General features: G+C 38.2%; 1 pseudogene; it reads right to left on the reverse strand.

The window, feature by feature from the left end:
• Positions 1–3510: 3510 nt before the first annotated feature.
• On the reverse strand, positions 3511–4151 carry LOC146890298 (histone H2A-Bbd type 1-like; annotated as a pseudogene).
• Between the last annotated feature and the right edge of the window lie 346 nt (positions 4152–4497).

Raw genomic sequence — 4497 nt, forward strand, 5'->3', positions numbered from 1 at the left:
ACCTGGAGTGAGGGGGGAGGAACTTGGACTTCCCACAGGGCAGGAGACCCTGACTTCCCTTGGGGACAAAGAGGGAGGAGGAGAGGGAGGGGGGGAGTGGGAGGGCGTTGGGAGGAGGGGCGTAAATGGAAACTTTTTATAATTTAATAAAATTACTAAAAAAAAAAAAAATCTCCCTACCAAAAAAAGCCCAGGACCAGATGGTTTCAATGCAGAATTCTACCGGAACTTCCAGGAAGAGTGTTAAGCATTTTCTAAAGTGTCTTTCAACCATTTTTGATGTCTCTGTTGAGAGTTCTCTGTTTAGGTTTATACTCCATTTTTTTACAATTGAATTCTTTGTTCATTTGATAGCCAATTTCTTGAGTTCTTTGTATTTTTTGGAGAACAGTTCTCTGTTTGATGTGGGGTTGGTGAAGATCTTTTCCCATTCTGTAGGCTGCCAGACCCAGAAAGACAATTAACCTATGAACTCACTCAAAAGTGGCTTTTAGACCTAAAACAAACAAACAAACAAACAAAAAAACCCAGCTTACAATTCACAATCCCAGAGAACCTAGACAACAATGAGGACCCCAAGAGAACATACATGGATTTAATCTACATGAGAAGTAGAAAAAGTCAAGATCTTCTGAGCATGGGGACCTTGGGAGAGGGTAGAAGGGGAGGGGAGTGCAAAGGAAGGGAACAGAGGAAAAATGTATAGCTCAGTAAAATCAATTTAAAAAATTAGACTACTTGTTTTCTTGATATTTAGTTTTTTAATTTTTTTATATATTTTGAATATTAGTCCTCAATCAATTTTTAGACGGTATTAGTCTTCTCCAAGTCTATAGGATTTCACTATGAGTGTCAGTGTCCTTGGCCATTCAGAAACTTCTCAGTCTCATTTGGTCCCATTTAATAACTTTTGATCTTCGTGTCTATATTAACAGTTCAGAAAGTCTTTTCCAGTGCAAAGGTTTTCAAGGCTATCCCCCATTTCTCCTCTATCAGGTTCAGTGTATATGGTTTTATGTGGAGGCCTTTGATCCAGCTGGAGTTGAGTTTTGTGCAGTGTGATAAATATGGATCTATTCACATTCTTCTATATGCAAGAGAACAGTTGTGTGTCAAACTTGAGAATAAGTAATAAACACTAAAACCCACACAAAGTCTACTCCTCCTGTCATGTTTGCTTGTTGTATATGCACAGAAAGGATGTAGATGTTACTGCCCCCCAAATTAGACTTCTTAGAAGACCTTTGAAAGGTTTAAGACTTTTACAATATACATTTGAGGTAAGCCAGACTATATCACTGACCCCCAAAATACTGCAAGTTGTGGCTGTTGTGATAGAATAGAGGGGGATCTGGGAACTTTCCATTAGAAGTGCATAGCTACTTAATTGCATTAGATAAGAATTGAGAGATAACCATTTAATTAGAATAGGTTAGCAGCAAAGAAGAAAGGGAGTTATCTCTAAAAGAGTGGAGGTAGAATCAGAAGGCTGCCAGCACAAATGTAATCCTTCTTTGTAACGTTCACAAGTAACCCTGCTCTTTCACTTGGGCCCCTCTCCTGATTTTACAGAAGGGGCTGCTAACTGATCTGGGTTTGCGTTATTCTTTTACAATTACCTATATTTTACTTCTAGACTCTATGACTAAAACAGGTCCAATTTCTGATAAGCTATCTGATAGAGTTATTTAAAACGGAGGTATTTAAGAATTAATGGGGAAATGGATGAAGGGAACCAGTTCTAGGAGAATTTGTAAAAGTTCCCGTAAATATTTTATGGTTAGTTAGTGCTGTGTTGCTTTAGTTTGCTTTAGCACTTATTATCAGCAATCTCAACTCTTTAATATATTTCAGTATATGGACTCTTATAACTGTATATTAAATAAAATATATTATCTGATATCTTACAGAAGCTTCAAAACTGGTTTTAAACATTTTTGAAGTTTTTTAAGTTTTAAACATTGTTTTTTGACATATGTAGTGCCCTGTGTAGCTATTGCCCTTTGTTTTGCTTTCCCTATAGTTTTAATTTCAGTTTTAGGAGATAGCATTGATGTATCTAAAAGGAAAGAAAACACTATTTGCCAGCTTTCTAGGACTACAATACCAAAGCTTTGTGGGACTGAGCCATGTTCTCTACAAACTCTTAAAATCCAAGACCTTGTGTTTGTTTATTTGTATGGTCTCTGTATTCATTTTGACTCTTTTTTGGTGACATATGTCAAAGAAAAGATTCACTCGTGTGAAGGTTTTTCTTTTTTGAAATTTACTCTTTTAGGCTAAAATACAGAGTGATGGCTGTCATGACAACACCTTCATAAATATACAATTTTGAGTTCTTTTTCTCTCCATGGTAGAATACAAAGTAGTTAATTGCACTATGACATTTTTATACACACAAGTCACTTTACTCTTCTCATTTGTGCTCCTCCCCTCTGCATTTTCCTATATAACCCCCATAAACAACCCTTTCTGGCTTCCTTCATTCCCCAGAGTATCATCACCTTTTCATTCATTCTACACATATTCCCTTGCCCTCTCTTTTTCTGTCTCCTTTACCTTGTGTATATTCTTTTAATGGAATTTTGTTATTTAATGAAGAGTTTAATTTAAACCTTCAAACATGTGTTAAATCCCTGGGTTTAAGACAAAGTAATACACAGTTGTAGCACATGCTTGTTCTTCTTGTGTTTGGAAAGCTGAGGTGGAAGGTTTGTGAGGTTAAGTCTAGTCCTGGCTACATCGTGAGTACTTGTATCAAAATCTGAAAAATTTAAAAGTAGAGAGAGAGTAAGTGTTTTAGAATCTCGAGACATACAGTCTCCATTATAAGTACTCACTCTGCCTTTATAGAGAAAAAGCAACAATAAATAACAAAAAGTATAAGAACAAATGACCTACAGGATTTGCTTCTCAGTATTAATTGCTGACATGGCTGAGTTATATGGATGGATTCAATACAGTGTACAAATACATACAATAAGGAACAGTTTTGAAAAATAATTTAGTGTAAATCTTCTTTTTAATAATCTTTAATTGATGTAGCCTTAATAACCAGTCCTCTCCATTTCTGTGCATGATGTAGGTATATTTGCTAAAACCATCAAAAGTAATGTATCTTATGTACTCCAAACTCCATCCACAAAATAAGACAGGAAGCAATAGACATCAAATAGTTTTAAATGTGCCAAAGGGAAATATTTATGAACAGTTATATTTTTCTCTTTCTTTTTATGTGTCTGTGTATATGGCTTAGGTGTGGATGTGTTATGCATCTCTGAAGACACACATTTGCATGCATAGGTCCAAGGTTGAATCATGGATATTTCTCTATTGGTCCTCCATTTTATCTTTGAGAAGTGGAATGCCATCAAATCCAAAGCATGCTGATTAAAGCTACTCTTGCTAGCAACCTCGCACCCAGCACAACTTCTGAGCACTGGAATTATAGGTGATCATCTTGTCCACAAGGCATTCTTTTGGGCCCTAAGGATCCAATCCAGTCCAGTACTTTTGCATACCTGGCAAGCATTATAAATACTGACTCGTCTCTATACTCTATGATTGATTTTATTCTTAAAATGGGGGTTTATTATAATCCCCAAATTTGTTTTTTTTCCAGTTTAGATGCTTTAATAGCATGTTTAGTTAGTCCCCCAGCTTGAACAACATTGTGACTGGTTGAGGTTGAAGGGGTGGTAGATCTTCCAACCCTTGAGACCTAGGCATCATCAGTTCTCACTGAGTTCTGATGTCTCTTCACCCACAGATCTGGGGTCTCCGAAGAGTTCGTGGAGCTGCTGGTTGTTCTTTACCACTTGATACTCGTGTTCTGGGTTGATGCGCTTCCTGCCCTTGGCGTGGGACTACTCACCAGCCAAATCAAGAATGTTCAATGCAATGCATCGAGCACACCGGCTAGGAATACTGGTGCAGATGAGCTCAGGCGGCGGGAATAGTTGCCCTCTCGCAGGTAGTGGTCTACCCGGCTAACAGGAAATTGAAGCTCTGCTCTGGTGGAGCAGGAGATGTTGTGTCTGCTGGAGATGTTGTATCTACTGGAGATGATGTGTCTGCTGGAGATGTTGCCTCTGGGGGTTTTCCCAGCCATGGTGCTTTTTTGAAGAGATTGAATGAACGCCATGGCTCTTCTTGCCTGGGTCTCTCAAAATAACCAAGCCTCTGAAGTACACATGTATTTATCTCTTCAGGAGAGGTCTTTGTTACAACTCAGACTTTATGATATCACTGGTATCCACTGAGCTCTGATGGTTAGCACAGAAATGCCCATACTAGGAAACTGCTCACCTTTTCATGAGTGTGTTACACATATACATGTGCACATGTGGCATGTGTGTGGGTGCGTGTGTGTGTGTGCGTGTGTGTGTGTGTGTGTGTGTTTATGTGTGGCCTGAATTTGTTATCTGGAATCATCCTCTGTCACTTTTCTATCTTTATTTACTGAGACAAGGTCTCTCAATTCAAGCCAGAGCTCAC

This window comes from Myodes glareolus, chromosome 22 (genome assembly GCF_982192425.1).
Source record: "Myodes glareolus chromosome 22, mMyoGla1.1, whole genome shotgun sequence".
In the NCBI taxonomy this organism is placed as follows: Eukaryota; Metazoa; Chordata; class Mammalia; order Rodentia; family Cricetidae; genus Myodes; species Myodes glareolus.